We start from the raw sequence: 27,735 nt of genomic DNA on the forward strand, positions 1-27,735 counted from the left end.
GAATGAGAGAAAATATGTGAAAATCTATACATAAGAACAGACACATTTCCATAAGACACAGTTCCATAAAGAACTTTTGCAAATCAATAATAAAAAGACAGATGACTCAATCAAAATATTTGAATAGACATTTATCCAAAGGGAATATATAAATATCCAATAAACATGAAAGTATGCTCAACATTATTAGTTAATAGTTAAATGAAAAGCAAAACCATCATTAAATACATGGGGGGGGGGCTTGGGTGGTTGATTAAGTGTGTAATTCTTGATTTTAGCTCAGGTCACTATCTCGTGGCATTGAGCACTGTACTGGGCTCTGCACTGACAGCATGGAGTCTGCTAGGGATTCTCTCTGCCTTTCTTTCTGCCCCTCCCCTTCTCATGAACACACATGCTCAATCTCTCACCAACTCAAAATAAATATTTTAAAAAATCACGAAATACCATTTCACACCCATATCACTTTTTGATTTTTCTGTAATCAAAAAAGGTAGAAATAACAAGTGTTGGTGTGAATGTCGAAAAATTAGAATCCTAATTAATTTCTGATGGGAATGTAAAATGGTACAGTCACTTAGGGAAATACTTCCTCAAAATGTAACCACAGAGAGTAACCATACGACCCAGCAATTCCTTTCCTAGGTAAATACTCAAGAGAAATGAAAACATGTCCACACAAAGACATGGCACATAAATGTTTATAACAACATTATGCACAATACCCTACATGTTTCTCAACTGGTGAATAGGTAAGATAAATGTTTTATATCTCTACAAAGGAGTATTATTTGGCCAAAAATAAAGAGAGAGAGAAAGAATACACAACATGGACCAATCCTATAAATATTATGTGAATAAAAGAGGCTGCATATCATATGATATCATGTATATGAAATATTTACAATTGGCAACTATTTAGAAATATCAGTACCTTAGCTGCCTACAGCTAGTTGTGGAGATACACGGTAAACTCTAATGGATACGAAGTCAATTTTATGCTGATGTAAGTGTTTTAGCATTAAGTCGTGGTGATGGTTGCACAACTTACCAAAAACATTGAATTGTACAGTTTAAATGTGTGAATTTTATGGTATGTGAAATATAAGACAATAAAGCTGTTAAAAACATGCTATACAAAGTTAAAGATAGAATTAGTGAATGAAAGCGTATGTCTGAAGAAAATAAGATAAACTATAATGAAATAAAATAAAAGGGATTTATGAAAGAGAAGTTAATATATATGAAGCATAATTTTAGTAACCAAAATATACATAGAATTATTATCATAGTGAATAAAGTAAATAACTGAAATAAATATAATTTTAAATGGTGAGGATTTTCCTGAAGACTTAAACTAAATGTGTGTGTATATTTCACTTATATATCCTAGTAATATTAAAAATAAATTCTTTAACAGATAAAAATTACAATCTCTCCTAAAATGATACAATCAAGTGAACAGAATAACTTTTATGCTCTTTAACTGCTAAATATACCAGAAACAATAAAATAATACTCTACCAAAGCTAAGAATAAATACCAATGCTAAGAATAATCAATGGAGGATCATAGTTAAGTATATTTTTATGTTCAAACTCCTCACCCATCAGTATTTGTTACAATGATCTGGCTGTTTATATAAAAATTATGCTGTGAGTTATTTTTCTATTGCCAAGTAATAATTATGCCACAACTTAATGTCCTAAAACCATGAAAGTTTTATTTATATTTCAGTTTCTGTGGATCAGAAATTCAGGCAAGGCTTAGCTGAGTCTTTAGGCTGAAGATCTCTAACAATGATGTAATCAAGTTGACCATTGACGTCTGTATCTCAAAGATACACTAAGGAGAATTTGCTTTCAAAATAAAAAATAAATATATATTTTTTGGAAAAAAATAGCTCTTTGCTCTCTCAACAGCTAGACATGAAAGGTAGATTCCACCAGATGAAATGAGACAGCAAAAGCAGGAAATAGAAATTACAGTCTTTTTTGCTACCATTTTCCTCAAAAACCTATTTATTGCAAATGAGTTAGTATGTTGAGCCCACATGCAAGGGAAGGAGATAATAAAAGAGCATAAATGCCAGGAAGCAAAGATAATTGAGAGCCATTTTAGAGGCTGCCTACCACCTGATTATTATCTGTTTACTTGTCTGTCTGTCTCTATCTATCTATCTATCTATCTATCTATCATCTATCTATCTATCTATCTATCTATTATCTATTTCTCTATCTCTTTATTTTAACCTTCAATCATAGGAATATAAAGATAAAGTAGCTGAAGTTTTTCAATATCCTCTCCCACATCCAGGTAATTCCAAAGTTTCAAGTGGGATTATTGGGTGGTATTCCCCATAGTCATGAGAACTTGACCAGGTTATTGCTATATGTATGTCTTGCTATATGTATTCTAACTGGTGTTAGGTGAAGGTACTTGTATCTCCTTAGTTTCATTGTGATTTGAACCCCAATTACTGTTACTGGTCAAAGCAGAGCAGATATTTATATTGAATCATCTTTAATTTATTTTTTCCACTACTTTTGGAATTCACCTTTTATTTCATTCTCCATGTCTCTTCCATAAAAATAATTAGTCAAATTTTCTTGAATATGAAATGGAAGTTTTTAAATTATATTCTTCTTGGAGAATGTTAGTTTTTCGTAGTAATGAAATGCAAAGAAGTCAGAACACCTTTTCTAAAATAAAACTTCTTTTGCCCTTGAGCATGCCTTAGAAGAAAAGAAAAATCTAATAAATCAAAACTACTCTAATGTTATATATTTGTCTTCATGGTGTATGCCCACATGACATTTCATTGCTAATTTCATGTATTTTCCCAAGTGCACACTTTAAAAATAAGTTATTAGTTATATGTTTACTAAAAAGGCTCTTAATGATCAGATGCATATTTACGTCTTAATTCTTGTTTTCTTTTTGCATATTACATCCTAGCCATGCTAGACTTTCAAGAGGCTTTTTACCAAATCTTAAATTTAATCTTCTTATCTACTACATCCAGTTTGTTTATACTGCTCTTAAAAAAAAAAAAAAGTTTATTTATTTATTTTGGAGGAGAAGGGGCAGAGAGAGAGAGGGAGAGAAAATCCCAAGCAGGCTCTGCACTGTCAGCACAGAGCACTACGCAGGGGCTCACACTCACAAATGGTGAGGTCATGACCTGAGCCGAAAACAAGAGTCTTTTCTCCATTTTTGATTGAGTCAAATATCCATGAGTCTATACTGATATAAATAAATGATTGAATCAATAAAAAATAAATGAACAGTATTGTACAATGTTAATTCCTTGGCTTTGCTAATGGTATTGTGGCTGTAAGATGTGAATAATTTCAGAGACAGGATGAAGGATTTGTGACTATTGATATACTTTATTTGCAACTTTTTGTAAGTTTGAGGTTATTTTGAAATGAAATTTTAAAATCTCAAGTTTTTAATTCTTGTTTCCCTCTTCTTAATGCAAGCTTTCTCCCAGGGTAATTTCAACTAGTTTTATGGTAGAATTCATATTTATAATTTTTGAAAATGTGTATTTTTGGCATTGCCCTCATCCTGCCTAGTGTGTTTAAATGTACAATACATAGCTTTATTTGCATGCTAAGTAGTCATAATAAACTGCTATTTATTGTCCATCCTTAAAAATCAATCAAAAACCATTCCTTCCACAGTGATCTCCTTCTCAATGAATGGCAATATTGTATACCCTAGAGCTCAAACCAGTACCTTGGCTCCTGCATACCTCATCCTCCAGTTTATCCTATCAATACCATCTTGAACATAGCTCAACTTTTTTTTTTAAACATGTATTTAATTTTAAGAGACAGAGAAAGAGTGCAAGCAGGGGAGAAGGCAGAGAGGGAAGGGGACACACAGTCCAAAGCGCTCCAGGCTCTGAGCTATCAGCACAGAGCCTGATGCGGAGCTTGAACCCACAAACTGTGAGATCATGACCTGAGTTGAAGTCGGCTGCTTAACCAACTGGAGCCACCCAGGCACCCCTAAACACATCTCAACTTTTGACTACCAATTCCCTTTTGACTACTTCCCAAGCTCCTGCCCCTGTCATCTCTTTTCTGATATCTGCAATAGTCTCTTGTCTCCCCCTGTCAATATCAGTCATCTAAAATTATTTCTCTACAGAGTAATCATAAATCATAAGCCAGATTATAGCTTTTCCCTCCATACAGGCTTTTAAAGTTTTGCTTATGCTATACTACAAGATTCCATTTGCCTAGTTCCTACCTCTTCATCACCATGTGGTATAATTCTCCCTTTTTCATATTCTGCCTCAGCTGTGATAGTCTCCCGTCTGTTCTATCAGGCCAAACTTTTACTACCTTTTAACCTTCCTTTTAGGTAGCAACTCCCCATGCCTTAGTTAAATATTACCACCTTACAATTTGTATTTCTTTTATAGGCTGTGATCCAGTTGGAAATTATCTTGTTCACTCTTTGATCACTTGTTTTTTGTTCATCTCTATCCACTCAAATGAATCTTCATGATGGCAACAAAGTTGACTATTCTGTTTACCATCTCTCCATTACACCTAATTACCGAAAGCCAAAAGTTATCTTAGGAAAATACAAAGTTGAGATGGATATATTAACCTGTATCATCTTGAAATGTATTCCACATTTTGCTTATAATATTTTTTAAAACCATGATGTGATTCGTTTTAAATGACAGATACATTGTTACATTTCCTTGTGAAGAATGCAAGCATATTAAGTTGAGAGGAGTGAGAAAAGGGAAGTTAGCTTGTTGTCTATTTGACTGACTCCAGTTATTTGGCATAAGTCAGAAAACAGGAAGGGGGATACTGCCAAGAAAAGAGTGAATGTGCAGTCTTATCACTTCTTTGCACGTGGTCGTCATTCATAACTCGCTGCGACTTTTCTTATTTATATGGATAGTGGCAAAATGGCATATATTGATGCATTACAGAAAATTTCACCATTATTTCGGTTTAAAAACAACAACTCAACAACAACTCTTATAAGCATTCGGTTGCAACCACAAAAATACTATCATGTTTTAACCTAAAGAAGAAAAAAAAATAATATTATTTGCCATGGAAAACGTAATCACTATTGCTACGACTGGTAATGATAGTGGCAGGCACATTCCACAGTTATTTAACTTACAGCTACTATAAGATAGTCCTCTCCCCCTTCTGGAAGCACTCTTCCTTTAGGAGGCCAAGGAAAGAGTGCTTAAAATCGCAGAGACTGAAGTAGACATTTCAATATTTTCTGTCAAGGCAAATGTAGCATCACGAAACTGCCTTTGAGCCACTATTAAGTGAATAGTCTCTTCAACAAACCGTGTTGATTACTACACAAGTACAACAATGAATATCCCCCATACTGTTGTTCGCTAGACAACATTCATTCTTTATTCCAAAAGAAAAGTATCTACTGTTTTGTTCCTATTGAAAATAATAAAGAACACTTTTATCTCCTTTATCTTTTACGATTGTGTTTTTATATGAGGTCCCAGATGCATAAATGTGTCATAATATGCTATATTCACAGAGATTTTTCTTTTTATTGGAAATTTCTCTTGGCACTTTGTAATTATCTAACCTTATTCGTTCATTCTTTAAGTCAGTCATTGACTCATTGATCAAATATCCATTGATGTTCTCATACTGCCAGGTTCTCTAGAGATATTGAGAATAAAATTGTGCAAAAAGTCATGCTACCCTCATGCAGCATAGAGTTTAGTGGAGAGATAGGTATTGATCAAGCAGTCACTGAAATTAAAGTGCTATAAAATGCTTGAGAGCAATACTTGATGGAATTGACCCCAATGATGATGTCATGGGAACTTCATCAGAAAACTTTATGCTGCCTTTAGAAGCATTAGTAGGAAATTTGGGTGAAGTATCAGACCTATGGTTATATCCAGTTTTTTAAATGCAAATAAGTCAATATTTTAACATAAGAGGCAGGCATTGTGATTGATAAGAATTCATGATAAGAGAATAAGTTCATGGTTCCTACCAATTCATCAAAGAATATATGTCTTAATAATGCAAGATCATAAGAAAATTTTGTAAATACATTAGGTGGCTCACTTTGCTTTTCATGTGTGCTTAATTGTATTTAGCATTTTTTCTTTCATTAATTCTACTGCAAGGCAGGAAATTCTCATCTCTGGAACGTCATAAATAAGTAAAAGTTTATAGCCTCTACCCTTAGGGACCTTATAGTCTATATGACATACCAGTATATTTTAAAGAAGGAATTATTCTATTTATACCAATATTTTACCCACTTTTCCTTTAAAGAATGAAAATGACAAATATCTGCAAAATAATTTAGAGCAGAAAATTCTCTCTATATGATTTTCTCATAATAAATTTTCTTATAAATAAAGTAGAACATAGTAACCTTTCTTTAGTCTCCCATTAAGCCAGTTTAAATGTAAAAAGGAAGAGTATCTTGTAAAAATAAATACACATCTTGTTGACCAAAATAAAAGTTATATTTCAGAGGTATCTCAAATTGCAAACTTTTTGTTGTTGTTTGTATTGAAATTGACAATGAAGACACTGCTGCTGCTAATACAAATACTTATTCTGTGCAGTTTATCTGAGAGTTTATTTACAGGTGCTGGCAAGGAATATTTACCTATTTTTAACTGAAGAATAGTTTTTCTATATCTTAAGGTTGTTTCTATTGACTGGTCAGAACTGGGAGGATGGTTACGGAATAGTAAAAGACATCTGACCAGTTAAATTACGTCAGTCAACCAGAATTAAATTAGGTAGCAGATATTAGAACCTCAAAGCCTACATTTCTATACATTCTTATATGCTGCATTTGACTATTTAGAAATATTCCTTTGTTTAATGTTTTTCATCCAAAACAACAAAGCTATCACAATGGACATGCGTGTCCACATTTTATAGATTAAAAAAAAAAAACCTGAGAATGTAATCGACTTGCCCAAGTTCACAGTGCTTGCAAATAGTGGAGTAATAAAAAAACTCAGGTTTTATGAATTGAGATCTGAGGACGTATGGACTAAGTCACTTTACAAGATATGAAATCGAATGTGATCACCACTAATTTAAGTCTTTCAAAACTATGACAATTACAGTAGAGAAAGAAAAAGCTTTTAAGCCAATAAACCCTTTTGAAACGTATGCAGTAAAGTGCTTATACTTATTACTTTGGAGAAGATATGATTATGTCAAATAAGCCTAAGGAAAACATAAAGCAAAGCAAAATGTCTTCTTCCTAATAGTCATATGTGCATTTATATGATTTCAGATTTTCCACTCTCCTATAGAGTTATTTATAAAGGCATTATGATGTACTATAAAAGATTACTTTTCAATTTCTTTTTTTTGGTACCTGTGGTCATATTGTCCTTACAACCCCGCTGCTATTCTGAAAACTCACATTTCTGAGATAGTTAGCAGATCATCCACTACATAGAAATTATTTTATTTGTGCCAAGAGATAGATTGACACATACCTAAGCTACTTGCAGCGACATGAAACCTCTCATTTTCTTCAACATGCACTTTATATCCAGTCAGCTCTGGCCATCTCTTCTAGATATCGAGTAAGCACAGTGGTGGAACTTGCTATAAAAATGACAGCAGTACTCTGACCCATGCTCAAATTGTTCTTTGTCCATGGATTCAGTCAGTGAACTGGAACGGTTTCAGAGTTGGAAGTCTTGTTTCTGTTGACAAGCTTTTCAGCTTGATGCCTCAGATACACAGTATTTACTAGTTTACCATTTTAGAGATGAGTGACTCAAAGGAGCAAAAATAATGATTCAAGTCTCCAGGTAAAAGTTTGAAACCCTCTTTAAATAAAATAAATTGCACATCTCTTGATGATATAAGCCATCTAAAGTGAACCAAGAAAATATGCTCAATCATGAATAGCTATTTCACTTTATAATAGGATTCTTATAGAAATTCCTTGGACTTGAAGCAAGAGACAATAAAGACAGTGTTATATGTAAAAAAATAATAATAAGGAATTTTTGAAGCCCTTAGGAGAGCATTCATCAAGTAAATTTCCAATCTAGGGATTCAAACTTATTTTTGGTTTTTATTCCTTGATACATTTAAATGTATCAGCTTTCTCTGTGTGTACACATTTATAAATCAATATAGATTATTAAATATCTAGCAGTTGTCTATGCCACACAACTTAGAACTCTATGGAAATTATAATTGTTGTTATTGTGGTTTCTGTGTCTTTTGTCTCAGATAAAACAGTGCATCAGTGATTGGGCTTTATATTATTCCTTTGATTCTTAATAGTGAAAATTTTTCTGTGAATACCATTTTCTTACTGATAGAATGAATGAATTACTTTTAAAAATTCAGTATGTTATTAAATTTGGAGGACAAAGAAGTTTTGGAATTGCCTGGAAGGAAGGCTGTGTTTTGGCAAATATGAATGACCTTTACAAAACATATTATACAAACCCATATATTTTGTTGAGTTTTGTTCAATGTTTCAATTAGTAGCAATTGCATATAGAAAAAAAAACAATTTTCTCTTAGGCTCCGTCTCTTTAAAATAATGTAACAGCATGTAGTCTACATTTTAGCATTGTGAGAATTTTGGGTTTAAAATAGACCTACTCAAGTTTTTCTGCAAGAAAGGAAATTAAGATTGGAATAATTAAATCATTTGCTCAAACTCATAGTTCATTAATAGGAAATGGAGTAAAACTAAATATTGGCTCCTTTTGTATGCATTTTCAGTCATTCCACACTGTCCTACGTAGGGAAATATATGAAAATGATGCAACATACATAATCCTATTGAGATCACTGCAGACAGCAGAGGGCTTGGAGTTGCTGTTTTACTAAGATTGGAGTTTCTTAGCTGATTCTGTAAATATTATATATAGATATTTAATTCATTCTGCCTATATTTAATAAAGATTAGTGAAAATTGACTTTGGCTAGGGTATGTTTCTTTATTTTAATATTTATTTATTTTAGGGGACAGTGCAAGTGGGGAGGGGCACAGAGAGGGAGACAGAGGATCTGAAGTGGGCTCTTTGCTCATAAGCTGATAGCAGAGAGCTTGATGTGGGCTTGAACTCACTAATGCTGAGATCATGATTTGAGCCAAACTTGGACACTTAACCAACTGAGCCACACAGGTGCTCCGGCCAGAGTATCTATTTCTGTGACAAAGGAAATATAGTGGTGAAAACATATGCGTGTATTCTAAAAGCTATTGGTAAAGCTTATATAAAAACTAAAACATAAACTCCAAAAACTTATAGTAGCCTTCCATCCCAGATTTTAACTTCAAACTTTAACCTGTTTGTCTTTGATGGGTAATAATCAGTGTAATTACATGCTAGTATTGCTTCCATGTTAAAACCAACCAACAAACTAAGCTCATTTTTTTAATTCTGCTTTCAAAAGCAAACAATGACACAAAGAAATGACCTATATCCGTCCTCTAACTTGATCTCTCTCCAAACCAAAATTTCATACACTCCCCCATTTAATACAATTGTTCTTATAAAGTTTAACAATGATTTACACTTTGCTAATTCCAATGATCAGTTATCAATTTTTATTTGAATTTATAATCCTTCTTCCTTGATATTTTCTCTCTTTTTTTTTTTCAAGATATTGCATTTTGTGCTCCTTCTTCTAACACTCCTGAACTCTAACACTTTTTTCCCCTCTTTTTCCTGATCTATTAGTGTGAGCTGTTCTACACTTCCCCACCCCAGGGGGCAATCTCAGGGCTCAGTCTTTGTCTTTTCTCTTTAATCTATACTTTACCCTAAATAATCCCATCTAGTTTATGAGATTAAATATCATTTATGTGCCAATAATTTAAATTTTAAGCACAGATTTTACACCCAAACCCCAGACCTATGTATTGAATTGCCTAGTTGACAGTTGACATTATAAGTTTAATAGATATCTCAAAATCCATATTTCCAGGGTAACTTTTGATTTTACACATCAAACATATCTTACCCCACTCCTACACACAAACAATATCCCTTCATTTTAATGGCAGCTTCATTTTTCTAATTTCTGGGGCAAAAAATATTGAGCTCATCATTGACCTCTTGCTTTATTTCACATCCTCTAATTTGTCAGCAAATCTTTCTTTCTCTAGCTTCGTGTATTGGTACCCTGTCACTTCTTGTTTTCCTTTCCACTTTTTTTTTTCACTTTACTCTATATCTTGCAGGCCTGAATTTTAAGGATTATATCAAAGAAAGTACTCTGTGTAGTATGGTGTGTGTGTGTGTGTGTGTGTGTGTGTGTGTGTGTGTGTTTAATGCTGTCTTGACCCAAGTCGGAGGCCCTGATACAAGAGACCAGCCAGTTCCCCTTTGGGCAGCTGATTAAGTTCACATTCTAACCACATCCTTAATTGGGTTCTCATACTCTGGGCCACTATGCAACTGCCCTCATTGTCAGGGGACCAGGGAGCAGACACGTAGGGACAGCTGTTTGTCCCAGAGCCTGCGAAATTATTCAAATCATCCAATCCACAGAGAGCCCAGGTAACACACTTAACTGTACCACAGCTTAGCTATACATAAGCTATCCCTATAATTCCAGCTTGTTGCTATCTTGTACCTAAATAAAACCATCTATGTGACCCTGCTGGGCATCCTTTTTTGTTTGTTTGTTTGTTTTATTTAGCAGTCACCCTCTGGGCATAGATGAAGACCCATGAGATCTGGAGGAAGTTAACAATCACAAAGATAAAGTAAATAAATACACATTTCTTCTACAGTCACCCTTCTGTTTCTCTCAAAATACAATATGCACAATTGTTCCTTATTAATATCCAAACAAACAAAAATATAGACTTTTTAAAAAAAAATCACTCATTTTCTCTTTCATCCCTCTATCTACTTACTTATTCCTCTTCCAACTTACTCCTCAATTCAATGCAATCGGATACCACCCCCTCAGCCCTTCACTGGGAATGACAGAACGAAATGCATGCAGCTGCATCCTTGGGGTGGTCAAGGTCAATAGATGTATTTCACTCCTTAGCTTTTATGAGTTGCTCTTTCTATAGTACTTGGCTTTATGGAAATCTTTCTCAACATTATGTATATGTTACCCATTCATTTAACCTTGTTGGTTATATTTTTTCTTGTTTTTCTAGTTATCCTATTAACTACTCACTTTCATTCATTTGCATAGGATTCTCTTCCTCTGGCTGCTCTTTCTCTACTGTTCTCAGACCATCTCCTTTATAATTTTTTTTTCTTGCATTCCTATAACTTTATCTACCACAGTGTGAAAATTAATCCAAGGGCTCTCTTGTGTATTCTTTGATTAGTGTATTAACTTTTTCAGCCATCATATATTCAGTGCCTGGTATGTATGAAGCAGTGTGTTAGGCAGAAGGCATAGAAAGACGAGTGAAGATATACTTCCTGTTTCCAGTAAGCTTATAGTTTATACAGAAAAGTAAGTTATTTTAAAATAACAAAATAAATAGATTTGATGATAGAGACCTGTATAAGGTATAATAAATGCACAATAGTAGAGTTGATGAATTCTTCCAAGAGGATGAACAATCAAGAATGGTTTTTAAAAGGTGGTAATGATAGACTTCAGTTGTAAGTGATGACTTCCTTTTGTTTACAGGTGGTTTAATTGGGTAGGGACACTGACTGATTTTCCCGCATCCGTTCTGAACACTCTTCAACTCAATATGCACACAATATTGAGACTGCTCCTTTTCAAGAGTGAAATTTTGATCATAACACTCCTTAATTTAGCATCCTTCAATGATGTCTATTGCTTTCTAAAAACATAACAGGAAGTTCAATGACCACATTATTTGTCATACCTATTTTCTTATATTCACATCATCCCTCTTCATCCCTCTTCATTTCAGAAATACTTTTATTACCTGTAACATGACAAGTTCTTCTTCCTTGTGACCTGAGTGCTTTCCTCTGATTTCATTGCCTAACTAACTGCAATATATCCACAGGTCACAACTTAAATGTTGTTCCTCAGAGAAGCTTTCTATGACTCCCTACGTAATATCACCTCTCTTTATGCTCTAATAGTATGACAGATTTTCCCTTGAAAGAAATTACTTCTATTGTAATCTAATACTTTTAGTGATAAGTTCATTTAGGTCTGTCTTTTTCCCCAAGGCACAGGTGATATGGGCATTGTATGTAGTTGACCATACAACTCTTCATATGATGTGTACTAGGTACCCATTAATGTTGATTGACTCAAGAAGTACAAAAATCATCAACACTTTAGATTCACCATTCCATGAATGTGTCATATATTTTAGCTTAACTGTTAATGAAACAGACAGTTTAATAATAACCTTCAAAATAAATAAAATAATTCAGTAAATTATTATATGTAACATATATATACATGAACATAAAGTCATGAACGTTCATCAGTATTCTACTGAGGGATATAATGTAGAGGGGGAAGTTCCAAACTTGAGAAGTTGGTAACATTCAATTGTGTCTTGTATTCACTTTACTAAAGATAAAGTATCTCAAAAGCAACATAAAAAGTAAAACAACCAGTATTTTGTCAATTCATTGTATATTGAACATTGAAAATGTGGAAGTAATTCAGTTTTTATTGTGCTAGAATGTACACAGAAATAAAGTAGGAAGTTATCTTCTTGATAGGAACACAATTAAAAGAACTTTGTGATTTTTTTCATTTGTTATGTTTTTATAGCTTACCAATGTATGATACAACATCAGAGAATGAGAAAATGAAGTATCATATATATCAGAAAACCAATGCAAATTAATTAATTATATCTTTACTGCTCATGGAGAAACTTCTAAAAAGATGGAAATGTGAATATGAATTTACTTACTAATGTGTTTTTTACTTGGAGTAATTATAGTCCTCCCCCAAATAGATGTGAACAGGATAGAGCATAGTATAGAGGTAGAATAATACTCTTACTGCAAGTCCAAAGTTTGGAATTACATTGCCCATGTTAAACCATTAGCTATATCACTTAATAACTGTGTGCCCTTGGTTAAATTACCCTAACCTCTCCTATTCCAGATTCCTTCTCTATAAAATCTTGATAATAAAAGAACCTACTTCATATGGTTCATTAGTTCACCTAATGAGATAACCAATGATAAGAATTTAACAAAACTCCTAACACATAGTAAGTACTTAATAATGTTAGCTATTATTAATATCACTATCTGTCCAGTAGTATATGTAATAAAATATGTATTATTTTCATTTAAACAGATATCATGCAATACAAATATGTAGGATAAAACTTAAATGACCTTGGGTGTGGTAATGACATTTTAGACATAACACTAAAGATATGATTCATGAAAGAAATAATTGATAAGCTGGCCTTTGTTAAAATAAATATATATATATTCTCTGTAAAAGACAGTGTAAAGACAATGAGGAGACATTTCACAGACTGGGAGAAATATTGAAAAAGACACATCTGGTAAAGGGCTGTTATCCAAAATATACAAAGAACTCTTTAAAAAACTCAACAATAGGAATTCAGTCTGATTAAAAAATGAGCCAAAGACCTTAACGTACATTTACCAAAGAAAATATACAGAGGGAGAATTGGAATATGAAAACATGCTCCACATCATATGTCATTAGGATAATGCTAATTAAAACAATGAGATATCACTACATGCTTATTAAAATGAACAAAATCTGGAACTATGACAACACAAAATTCTGGCATGCATGTGGAAGAACAGAAGCTCTTATTGCTGGTAAGAATGCAAAATGGTACAGTCACATTGGAAGACAGTTTGGCAGTGTTTTACAAAACTAAAGCATACTCTTAACATATGGTCCAATAACCACATTCCTTGTAATTTACCAAAAGTAGTTGAAAAGTTATGTGCATAGAAAAACCTGTACATGGATACTTGTAGCATTCATAACTGCCAGGACTTGGAAGGAACCAGCTGTCCTCCAGGAGGTAAATGGATTCATAAACTGTGATCCATACAGAGTGGAATGTTATTTAGCATTAAAAGGAAATGAGCCACCAACATGGGAATACATGGAGGAAACTTAAAAGCATATTTTTCACTGAAAGAAGCCAATACAAAAAGCTACATACTGTGTGATTCCAACTATATGGCATTCTGATAAAGGTAAAATATGGAGACAGTAAAAAAATCAATGCTTGTTGGAGACGTAGGAGATTGGAATGAATAGGCAGAACACAGAGTATTTTCAGGGTAGTGAAAATACCCTGTATGATACCATAATGATGGATACATGTCATTATACATTTGTCTAAACCCACATAATATGTAGTACAAGAAGGAACCATAATGTAAACTATGGACTCTGGGTGATTATGATGTGTCAGTGTCGGTTCATCAATTGTAACAAATGTACTGATTTGGTGGCAAATGTTGAAAATGATGTAGCCTTTATGTGTGTGGAAGAAAGGGAAATCCCTCAATTTTGCTGTGAACTTAAAACTGATCTAAAATAATAATGAAGTCCAGGGGTGCCAGGGTGGCTCAGTCAGTTAGGCTTCCAACTTTGGTTCAGTTCATGATCTCATAGTTCGTGAGTTCAGGCCCAGCGTCGGGCTTTGTGCTGACAGCTCAGAGCGTGAAGCCTGCTTCTGATTCTGTGTCTCCATTGCTCTGTGCCCCTCCCCCACTCATTCTCTCTCTCTCCCTCTCTCTCTCTCTCTCTCTCTCTTTCTCAAACATAAATAAATGTTAAAATATTTAAAAAAATAAGATAATAATAAGTTCTTATAAAAAAAGAAACAAAATAGAGATCTTAGTTTCCTAACCAATGGTGAGCCAATTGGGTTGTGCATTTTAAATTTTTGCTTTAGAAAAAGATGTCAACTATGAACTCACAGTCATTAAAATCACAAAATATGTTCCCTGTATACCTTTTCCTTCCTTTATGCTTAAGTGCTGGAAATGGAGGACTTTGTTTAAATAGAGTTTTACTGGGGCACCAGGGTGGCGCAGTCGGTTAAGCGTCCGACTTCAGCCAGGTCACGATCTCGGGGTCCGTGAGTTGGAGCCCCGCGTTGGGCTCTGGGCTGATGGCTTGGAGCCTGGAGCCTGTTTCCGATTCTGTGTCTCCCTCTCTCTCTGCCCCTCCCCCGTTCATGCTCTGTCTCTCTCTGTCCCAAAAATAAATAAACGTTGAAAAAAAAATTTAAAAAATAAATAGAGTTTTACTATTTTGGGGAGATTTCTCTTAAGCCAAAAGAATGAAATATTTTGAAAATGGGAAATTAAGTACCTGAGGATTATTTTACCAAGATCCATTCTAATGATGGGAACATTTTGAAAAACAATAAGACAAGCAATAAGAATAACAAAAAATAAATAAAAATAACTTTAGAATTAAAGAGAAAACAAAAAGGCATATGAGAAAGCTGAATCACATGTCTACTAAAGTAGAAAAACACGTGGTGGTTTTACATTGATATTGCATATTCTTATTTCTTCAGAAAAAAAGTATTCAGTTACATTAATAAATCTAGAATTTGTCAAGTTTATATTTAATGACTGAATTACAATTACCAAATTCTCAACACAGTGAAGCATAGCAGAAATCCAATTTATTATTTTGTCATGATAAATTTTCTGAGGGAAGCAGTGGGCACCAAAATGGTGAGAGGCATGAAGTTAAATCAAGAAAAGTGTATTAGTAATGTGAATGAATGATATCAAACTCAAAGGACATACTGAATATTTACATGAAGGAATACAGAAGATTATATCCCAAGTATGCTCTCCCAATGGGCATCACTGAATGTATCTTGTAATATTTTTTTCCTGTTAGAAGCTGTGCGAGAGTACAGTTTTCTTTGAAATAGTTTGTGGAAAGTATAATTGACTTTGTTTACACTTTATTTAAAAAAATATCTATACATGGAGGCGCCTGGGTGGCTCAGTCGGTTAAGCGTCTGACTTCAGTTCAGGTCATGATCTCGCGGTTTGTGAGTTCGAGCTCCACGTTGGGCTCTGTGCTGACAGCTAGGAGCCTGGATCCTGCTTCAGATTCTTTGTCTCTGTCTCTCTCTGCCCCTCCCCCACTTGTGCTCTGTCTCTCTCTATCAAAAATAAATAAAATGTAAAAAATAAAATAAAATAAAATAAAATATCTATACACCAATTGTGGTAAGCCCCCATAAAATTCCACATCCTAATCCTCAAAACCTATGAATATGTTATGTTATATGTCAATGGAGAATTAAGATTGCTAATCATCTGACCTTAAAGTAAGGAGATCACTCTGGATTATCCAGGTTGGCTCAATGCAATTACAAGGATCCTTAAAAGTATAAGAGGTAGGAAGAAATAGATTAAGTGAAAGTCATACAATGTACAAAAGACTCCACCAACCACTGAGGGCTTTGAAGATGGAAGAGGACGGGGGCCGAGGCTGGAAGAGGCGAAGAAATGAATTCCACCGTAGAGCCTCTAGAAATAAACTCAGTCTTAATGACAATACATCAGATTTATGACCTATAGAAGTTAAAGATAATAAATTTATGTGTTGTAAATAATTGTGTATAATAATTTGCTACAGTAAGAATAGGAATCTAGTATATATATGTGTTTAGCCTCCAGATTCCTAGAACTATGTCAGAGTTTTCAAACTCCCCTGTGGACATCCTGTTCCTCAGATCTTCCTTTAAAATTTTTCACTGAGCCCTTGTATTCCCCAGTTGTTATTCCAGCCAGATGTGATGTGCAATAATTGTAGCTGATATATGTTCTAGCTAATTCTCTGGGAATTGGATTTTTCCCATGGAGTGAACTCCTTGTAAGGTCAAATGATGAAAACTTCCTGCAGATAATGTTGCTTTTCCAGAGAGGTGCAAAACAAATCTGAGTGATGTTGTTCTGGGAATAAGGCTTTTGGTGAAACTATAAACGTGGCATCAATGTTGCTGTTTTTCACAGTTACTGTGATTGCAAGGTTACTTGTATTTAAGTATATCATAGAACTGGGGAGAGAGGAAATGAGAGTAGTATATGTACAATGCCATAAAATCCCACTGCTCAGCAGTTCTGCAGTTTCTCTTCAATAAACAGATTGCAAATTTGTTTAATTTCCATAGTTCTGAAGTGGTATTGACAATTCATCAGTATTTTTGTTGCTTTTATTGAAGAACAAATTCAGAGAGGTTTTACGTCGTCATCCCAGAAATTCTGACCCTTATGTTGTATTGTGAATAGATACATAGATAGATCAATGATGATGATAGATAGAAAGATAGATAGATAAAACATACCTCATATATTACATTCTTTTCTTCAAATTTAGGCATATATACCCCTAGTGGTTTACTAGAATTCCAGGAGTGAAACAAAAGTATAGTATAAAAATATGACATTGGCTATATTTGATACTAGATCATTTAAAACATTACTTTTTTGTGAGAGAAGTATATACATTGGCATGATTTTTTTGTTTTTTATTTTAATTCCAGTATAGTTATATTGCTTTCAGGTATACAATGTAATGAATCAACAATTCTATCAGCATTCATCATAAGTGTACTCTTAATCTCCTTCACCTGTTTTCACCCATTCCCCTTCCACCTCCCTTCTGGTAATCATCTATTTGTTCTCTGTAGTTAAGAGTCTGTTTCTTGGTTTGTTTCTCTCTCTTTTTTCCTTTGTTCATGTGTCTGATTCTTAAATTCTACATATGAAAGAAATCATATGATATTTGTCTTTCTCTGATTTATTTCATTTAGCATTATACTATCTAGCTCCACCCATGTTGCTGCAATGGCAATATTTCATTCTTTTATGGTTGAATAATATTCCATTATATACCACCTACTTTTTATCCATATGTACACTGTGGATTCTTCCATAATTTGACTTTTGTAAATAATGCTGCAATAAACATAGGATGCATAGTCTTTTGTATACTTTTTAAAACTTTTTAAATGTTTATTTGTTTTTGAGAGAGAGACAGATACAGAGAAACAGAGCATTCGTGGGGGAGGGGCAGACAGAGAAGGAGATACAGAATCCGAAGTAAGCTCCAGGCTCTGAGCTGTCAGCACAGAGCCCAATATGGGGTTTGAACTCACAAACCGTGAGATCATGACCTGAGCTGAAATCATACGCTTAACCGATTGAGCCATCCATGTGGCCTTAGAGTTTTTGTTTGTTTGTTTGTTTATTCTTTGAGTAAATATTCAGTACAGTACTGAAATTACTGGAGAATAGGGTAGTTCTATTTTTAATTTCTTGAGCCACCTCCATACTGTTTTCTGCAGTGGCTGCACAAGTTTGCATTCCCACTAACAATGGCAAGATTCCCTTTTTCTCCACATCCTCACCAACACTTGTTGTTTCCTGTGATTTTGATTTTAGCCATTCTGACACATGTGAAGTGATATCTTATTGTAGATTTGGTTTGCTTTTCGCTAATGATCAGTGATGTTGAACATCTTTTCATTATCTATTGGCTGTCTGTATGTCTCTGAAGAAATGTCCATGTCTTCTGCCCATTTTTAATTGGATCATTTGTTTTTTGGGTGGTGAGTTGTATATATTCTTTATAGATTTTGGATAATAACCCTTTATCAGATATGTCATTCGCAGATATCTTTCCCCATTAAGTAAATTGCCCTTTAGCTTTGTTGATTAACTTAGCTGTGCAGAAGCTTTTTATTTTGATTTAGTCCCAGTAGTTAATTTTTGCTTTTATTCCATTGAAATAAAATAGGCGTGATTTTTATACAATGTTTTAAATCAAACTTTTAATTTAAGATAATTGCAAACTCACATGCAGTCATAAGAAAGAATACAGAGAGATCCTGTTTATCAGACACAGTTTCCCCCCAAGGTAATTTCTTAGAAAATTATAGTACAATATCACAACCAGAATATCAGCATTGATATAATCTACCGATATTGTTCATATTTCCCTAGTTTTACCTATACTCATTCATGTGTGTGTGTTTGTATGCAATTGTATGACCACCCCAATCAAGATACAGAATGATTCCATTACCACTAAGACCTCTAATGTTGGCCTTGTGAGGTTATAATCATACCTACTTTCTTCCCACCACCCATCTCCTATCCATACCACTTGACCTGCTAACTAATTGACTGCTAATCTATTCTCCATTTCTATTATTTTGTCAATTTAAGAACATTATATCACTAGAGTCATACAGTATGTAACCTTTTGGGATTGGCTTTTGTCACTCAGCATAATCTCTGAAGATTTACCCAGGTTGATGTGTATATCAGCAGTATGTCCCTTTTTGACTGCTGAGTACATGCTTATACAACATCTGTATATCTTCTCTTTTTTTGCATTTAATAGCTTGTTTTTTTATTTTTTTTTAATTTACATCCAAATTAGTTAACACATAGTGCAACAATGATTTCAGGAGTAGAATCCTTAGTGCCTCTTACCCATTTAGTTCATCCCCCCTCCCACAGCCCCTCCAGTAACCCTCAGTTTATTCTCCATATTTATGAGTCTCTTCTGTTTTGGCCCCTCCCTGTTTTTATATTATTTTTGTTTCCCTTCCCTTATGTTCATCTGTTTTGTCTCTTAAAGTCCTCATATAAGTGAAGTCATGATTTTTGTCTTTCTCTGACTAATTTCACTTAGCATAATACCCTCCAGTTCCATCTACATAGTTGCAAATGGCAAGGTTTCATTCTTTTTGATTGCCAAGTAATACTCCATTGTATTAATATACCACATCTTCTTTATCCATCCATCCATCGATGGACATTTGGGCTCTTTCCATACTTTGGCTATTGTTGATAGTGCTTCTGTAAACATGGGGGTGCATGTGTCCCTTCGAAACAGCACACCTGTATCTGTTGGATAAATGCCTAGTAGTGCAATTGCTGGGTCATAGGGTAGTTCTAGTTTTAGTTTTTTGAGGAACCTCCATACTGTTTTCAGAGTGGCTGCACCAGCTTGCATTCCCATGGCATGGTTTTTTAAAAGGTAAAGTACCAGACAAATATATTCCAGGCTTTGGAAGGGATGTGCAAAATAATGTAATAAAATCCAAGGCTATAGTGAGTGTATATATATTGGGTGTGGATAGAGCAAGAGTATTTACTTCCCCCTGCTTTTAGGTTACTTTATCGATAAATAAGTTACAGAAATATTGTATCTATTTATACTTGATTATTTAGCTATATAAAATTTTCACCCCATTGTCTTTGTGTAGTCTGTCAACCTTACAATTATTTTATAGTCTCAAAATGTCTCTCAAGTCCACTGTCTATAAACCTGTTTGTTTCATCCATAGCGTGTCAACGATATGAATTCATAAAAAAGTTTTCTTTACTTGCCATACAGAGAATTCAATTATAAAGTTATTGAGGACAGTTAGCTTTTAACCCAGTGTTATATCCTATTTGCTAGAAAAGTGTCATATAATAATGGTTCATGAAATTTTGTGAATAAATTAGTAAGTGAATAAGATCTTTAATTAAACCATAGTTTAATATTTAATACTTAGCAATATTTAACATTTATCAATGTTTTGAATATAGAAGGTACAGTTTGACAGGAATTTCATGTTGATGAGAATTGAGTGCAATATGTTTTTCTACAGTTTATATTAGAAAATTGCTATAACGATGCACGAAATACTTAATTCCCCATAGGGTTATTAAGCAATATTATTACCCAGAAAATGGAATATAATGTTTTGTAAAAATATCCAGTAAAGAAGAATATTAGGGGGCGCCTGGCTGGCTCATTTGGTTAAGTGTCCAACTTTGGCTCAGGTCATGATCTCAGTTTTTCGGTTTGAGCCTCACATCGAGCTCTGTACTGACAGCTCAGAGCCTTGAGCTTGTTTTGGATTCTGTGTCTCCCTCTCTTTGGCCTGCCACCTTTTGCAGTCTGTCTGTCTGTCTGCCTGTCTCTCTCTCTCTCTCAAAACTAAATAAACATTAAAAAAATTTTGAAAAGAGGAATATTCAAATTAAAACATATATTTGAACTTTAGTGGTATTTGTTCAGCTCTATTTCTAGCTGATTTATGGGTAGAAACTGAGGAACACAAGACATCTCATACTTACATCAAAATATAATAATCAATAATAAAATTTATTTTTACTGAATATATTAATAATGCAAAACTAATAAACATCACATTTCATTTTTCATGAATATTAAATTAACCATCAATGTTGATGATATGCCCATATTTCAGGTAAATTGTAATGATTATTTTGTCTCTAGTCCAAATGTATGCTGCTATTTCATAGGCAATGATTGTTAAAAATGTTCTCTGCAAGATTACAAATTTAGTTCCTCTCTTGAGAGCTCTCATCAAAATACATGTGTATTTGTTCAATTCTTACCTAAATTTAGGGCTTTTTCTTGATAAGTAAAATGAATATTCTTAGTGTCTGTTATGAAATTCAACTAAAAACATGTTCAATTTTACTTTATAACATTTAACTGGCAAACAATAATTTCCTTTTCTGAGATTCTGTTTACTTTGGGAGGTCACTGCTTAGAGAATTACATTTTCTGCAGCCAATATTGTAGTATGAAGAAATCAATACATAATAGCATGCAGTACAATAAAATGCAGTAAGTGGCCATTCTTGAACTCTGCTTTATAATTTACCATGTTAAAAGACCTAACATGATTAGGCGAAACAGTCATCTCTATAGGTAGCTGTTGTACGTGGCTTGTTAGTATTAGAGGTCATTTTAACAACTCTTAGTTCTCCCTTTCCATTTTCTACAATGACCAATTTATTTTCTTCTCTCTCTTCTTTTTAATTATTTTAAACATAGAGTGTATGCCCACTGGATTCCCAGGAGTTCCAGGTAATTTGTATTCAAAGAAGTTTATTGTTGTATAGAATTAATGTGAGAAAAGCATCCCAGCCCATTCTCTTTAGGCTATAACACTATTTCAAAGGTGAAAAATTAATAACTTTAAAGCCCACAGTATCTCTTTACAGCTTGAGTAATATATAATGTGAAACACTTTCTACCTTTTAGTTTAAGAAGACAATTGTAAATAAGTTAATTTTTAATGACAAATCAGCTAAAGTTTTTTGATTTTTATTTAACTAAATCATAATTTTCACTTTATATACACATCTAGAATCTAGTGCAGAAACTGTATGCTGTATAAATTTAATATTATTTATGTCTATTATTTGCTAATTGTATTTTCACCATTACGCAATGCACATCTTAAAAATAAAATTTGAACTTTTAAAGTAACACAGATTCAAATATACATATAAAATTAAATGTCTTCTTGTTTCTACTCTAAATTATATCTCAAATCTCTTAATTTCTTTTAAATTCCACTGCCACTACTTTAGCTTTTGCTATTATTTCTTCCCGGATGAAATAATATCCCTCCTGTTCCTTTTCCAATACATCTGCACCCAGAAGTCTGAATCATTGTTTTACATTTTAAATCGATAATCTTATTTGAGCATTGTAATGCCTTCCAATTGCTCTTAAAATCACATCTATAATTCCGGAAGTCATGAATCATTCTTCTTCCTTCCTCTCTGATCTCATGGATTGGTGTATTCCCAGTAGCACAGGCCTTCTTACAATTCCTTAAATACTGAAGATCCACTCAACTCTTGAGTCTGTGCTTAAGCAATTCAACACTTGGAACTTCCTTTATCACCTTGACTTTTGTTCTCCTTCAGTGAGGAATGCCCTCGAATTTTGCCTGCCCCATTATTCTTTTCTAGTCCTGTCTGCTTCTATAGCACCTATTACATTTTTGTGGTTTAACATCTTTTTCTACCAATGATTCATGAAAGTAAATTTTGTCAATTGTGCTCACTGTTGTGTCCCACGAAATAATGCAGGCTTTGGCAAATATTCTTGTTGAATGACTGAAAGTATGAATAAAGAAATTAATGACAACTTATATGATCCCTATTTCTGTTGTACCTTTTTACTAGGACTCCCAGATACCTTTCTCTTCTTTATCTATTTATTTTTTTAAGTGTATTTATTTATTTTGGGTGGAGCAGCAGAGAGAGGAGGAGAAACAGAGACCCAAGCAGAACTTGAACTCATGTGAGATCATGACCTGAGCCAAGATCTAGAGTCAGATGCTTAACCAACCTGAGCCATGCAGGCGCCCTACTTTTCTCTTAAGTGAATCAATTATTTTCTATATGTCGCTGTCTCTCTCTGTTTCTTTTTGTGGAGTTTCAATATCTCCTTCTCTAATGATTTTTTCATTAACCTTCATACTATTATTTTAATTAAAATCAAAAACAACAAAAAATAATATAAAAATCACTTTTTCACTATGCACTAATAAATATATCTTTTATGATATCTAGTTTTAAGAAAACTTCAAACTCAGCTAAAGCTTATACTGAGTTCCACTCTCTAAACTAAGCTTCTAGGCTTTATACATTTCCTCTGAGTATTTTCTGTGTTAGAGATTGTTTTCTTCCAACTCTATCTTCAGAAATCTGATCTTTTCTTTCATGTCAATCTGAATACAACTTATTTTATAAAATTATTTATTACTACAGATAAAAGTTATTTATTAATCATTTGTTCATTATATTTTTTACCTGTGTAAATACATATTACATCTTCAACTACCTTATAAAATGTGTTTCTTATTCTTATGATGAAAGAAAAAAATTCCACATCCAAAATATTTTATAGTAATTGAAGGCCTTGACACAAAAGAACCAGATCAAAACTTCTTCATTGTATTTTTCAAACATCTTGCCCCAAAATCCTATATTCAAAGAATTTAGTGAAAATGTTTCTTGCCCTGGTCAATTTGCTTACTTATTCTTTTCCTTTAAAAAAAGTTAAGATTTAATTAACATATAGCATTATATTAGTTTCAGGTGTACAACATAGGGATTTGATATTTATATTTATTGAAAAATGATTACCACAATATGTGTAGTTAACATCTATCACAACACATAGTTACCTTTTTTCCCTTTTGATTAGAACTTTTGAGTTCTACTCTCCTGACAATTTTCAAATATATAATACAATATTATTAACTATAGTCACCATGCTGTATATTATGTCTCAGAACCCACTTATTTTATATGCCTTTTCTTATTTGAGGCCTTATTATAAAGTCCAATTTTCCTGGCATGATTTTATCACCTGTTGAAGATTTTGGGAAATATAGACAGTGTCTTTGTCTATAGACTGTGTTACTTGCTATGTAGATATGTAGATAAAGGCCCAACTCTATTACTCAGAACAAACTTGGATCTCATCATTGTTCTTCAAGTCCTTTGCTCAACACCACTACAAAAGTGTAGGAGTAATAGTTCAATAATATTCTAATGAATGATTAGAATTTAGTTTTTCCAAATAGTTTATACTTACGAACTTATATACTTAAAAACTTACAAGCTTTCTTGATAAGAAGTAATTTTTTCAAGAGAAGAATTCTTGAGCCAATATCATGTATAGAGATAATATGAGAGTACTCACTTCTGAAACCATACATTTGAAAAATTAAACTTCCCCAACAGAATGCTTATTTCAAAAAGCGTATTAAATTCATTTTGTATAATATTCTATGTGTAAATAAGAATAGATATACTCAAATTTCCAAAAAAATGTTTTAGAAAGTACTTGTGGTAGTTACTCTTGCTTGAAGTGTTTTAGAAACTAATGTTCTTGTTATTCATGTGTTATATGATGACATTTGGTAATATGATCTTAAAAATGTAGTGATGCATAAGCTATATACTCAACAATAGGGCTTCCTACTGATAAGGCTAAAGACAAGAGAATATTAAGTTTTCCACTAACTTACAATTTTCTAACAGAACTAATGCTACTAAACACTAATACACTGATAACTGATACTACTCTCATACAGCATTCGTAGTGTTTATTCTAAAGTTATCTAATATTAAATCTTTATGGCTGCCATTTTTCTTCTTTCCCATCAGTCATACCCATTAAGAACACATTTATCTCCATAGATGTGGGCTCTGGTTGTAGTATGACATCACTAAAAATGCTTGTTTAAATTTCAAATCCCTGTAGAAAACAAGGTATAAAATTTTCTTGATATTGCCACCCCACCCAGAATCAAACCCCAATCAAAATCTTCTGCCTATACAAAATATTTCATTAATTATTTTTCTTTGAAATGAGTAGCCTTCTGCATCATGTCTTCCAATAATATTTCCCATCTTTCAGAGGAAAATATCCTAAATATGCCTCTCTCTCCATAATGTTTTCATTGATGCTAAAAGAAAACAAGACTTACTCTTTTCCTGAACTCCTTGAAAATTTATTCCATCTGTCTCTTATGACATAGGCCACATTCTGCCTAGTTTTCCAGTAGATGTGCCGCAAATAACCTTTCCCATTAGATAAATACCATGTATACTGTGAACATTTTATTTCATGTTTATATACCTTCTATACATGTTATGTAAAATTTCTTCATAATTGTTTATTGAATGAAAGTATAGCAATATAAACACTTATATAATTAGTCATATGGCATATAATCCTTAATTTCTTTTCAAGTACCTTTTAATTATACAAGAGTATCTCTGCTGAATTAAATAAATTTGAGCATATCTAAATTAAGTCAAATATTTCTTAGTTCATACAAGACTCATCAGGTCCTCTTAAGGATGTTTCAGCTTTGAATAACATAACACCACACTAAAACTTCTTTTAAAAATTCAAATAGGTGATACTTCACTTAAGAAAAAATCTGCTCTCAGGGATTCGATGGTTGAATGAAAACAGCTTAATGATATCCTGGCTTCATTGGGCTACTGTATGATTCCTTGGCATTCTGTTTGTCTTTGTGGCCACAATACAACTGTAAAGAGGCAAGATGCTCCACACTCTCATAGTGCAGTGCCCAAAGCAAAAAGGTTCAGAGAGAAAGAAAGAGAGGATATCTCTGTTGAATCTTCCAAAAGAGAGTAAAGTGTTTCCATAACTCTTTAGCAAAATTTTCCATACATGTAATGGCCAGAGCTGGATCAAATGCCCAACTCTAGAATAATCATTTGCCAAGGACAACAGATTTAAGCTTTTAAAACTAATTTAGAGCAATCATTACTCATCCCTAATGCATGTTGCTATCAAAAGAAAATTGGGATCTCCTAAAGTATAGAATAGGAATGTCTGTTAGATACAAATCTACCCTGCTACCACAGTGTAAGACTCCACCTGTGTTATCACTCCATCTTTAGGTTTACTTTGTTTGCATATTCAAGCTAGCAAAAAAACAAGTTAGCAAACAACAAACAAACAAAAACAACTAAATCTAAAAAAAACTAAGCAGCCAGTGAAACAAGTGTAATATTGAATAGATTTCTTTTCAGTGTTTGATTCCTTCTTCATATCTGAGTTGAAACAAACAATAGTACATAATGGTATTTATCTGTACTGAATGAATTATGTTTATTCCTTCTCACATAATGATACTGTACTTGATGTGCACTTGTAGGATAGTCTTCATACTGCTTTGTGATATAGTCCTATGTATTGATTCTTCACTAAGATATCAATTTTTCAATGGCAGCCATGCCTTTGTATATATCTTTGTATTCTTGTAGCCTTGATTATTACACAATTTATAGACAATATTTACCAAACGGCTAGATGAATAGAAGGATGATGAAGTAGAGGATGGATGAGTGAATAAATGGTCTTATGTTCTATTTTTTCAGGTTCAGTCGTTGTTTTCTATTGGAGACTTTCAATATTACTCTTCCCATTTTATTCTTAATTACTAACTAGTTACACATTCAATTGGTTTCTTGTTCATGTTGTGAAAATTAATAAAAGGAAACCTCATTTAGAATGGAGGGGCACCTGGGTTGTTCAGTATGTAGAAGTCCAACTCTTGATTTTGGCTCAGGTCATGATCCCAAGATTGTGGGATCAAGCTACGTGTTGGGTTCCACACAGAATGTGGAGCCTGCTTGAGATTCACTCTCTTTTTGCCTCTTCCACCCCTCTCTTCCACATCCTCTTTCTCTCCCTCTCTTAAAAAAAAAAAATTGGAGTGGAGATGCCAGCAGGTGGAGCTCCCATGCCCTATCACCTGTCAATTGCTGACTCCACAGGAAAAGCTGTACCTTGCAACTTGATAGTACTTTAGATACTACTTTACTACCTCCACAAGAAGAAGAAAGATTTTTTCCCCTCCCCTGGCAACAGCACAGCCAATGAGAGACTGTCAACTCAGCCAGCGAGAAGCTACCATAGTTCAAACTCCCAGTTTGCTTCAATGGACTTTTTATTTGTAATAGCCCTTCCAATAACCCCCTTTACTCTATAAAAGTGTCCCTTTGTTCTCAGGACTCACTTGGTTTTGCCATAGCATGCTTGTCCTGAATTGTCATTATCCGTTATTTTCAAATAACTCTACATTTGATGGTAAAATAACTAGCAGTTTTATTTTTAGGGCTGAAAGTTATTTAAATTATGTGACCAGACAGAGATTTCTTGGTTTTGAGTCTTAGAATGAGATAAAATAGATCATCTACCTTATTCATTGATGAGCTTTAGATTATATATTACACATCCTTGAACTATGGGAGTTTTGTAGGTTGAAAATTGATTATCATGGTATTTTCTTAATATGTCATCTTAATAATCTGGAACTTTATTTTTTAGCATTCTGCATGGTACCAAGTTAGTATTGGTCACAAGAGACATTTGCATGATATTTGTTAAC

The sequence above is a fragment of the Prionailurus bengalensis genome, chromosome E4 (assembly GCF_016509475.1).
Source record: "Prionailurus bengalensis isolate Pbe53 chromosome E4, Fcat_Pben_1.1_paternal_pri, whole genome shotgun sequence".
Lineage (NCBI taxonomy): Eukaryota > Metazoa > Chordata > Mammalia > Carnivora > Felidae > Prionailurus > Prionailurus bengalensis.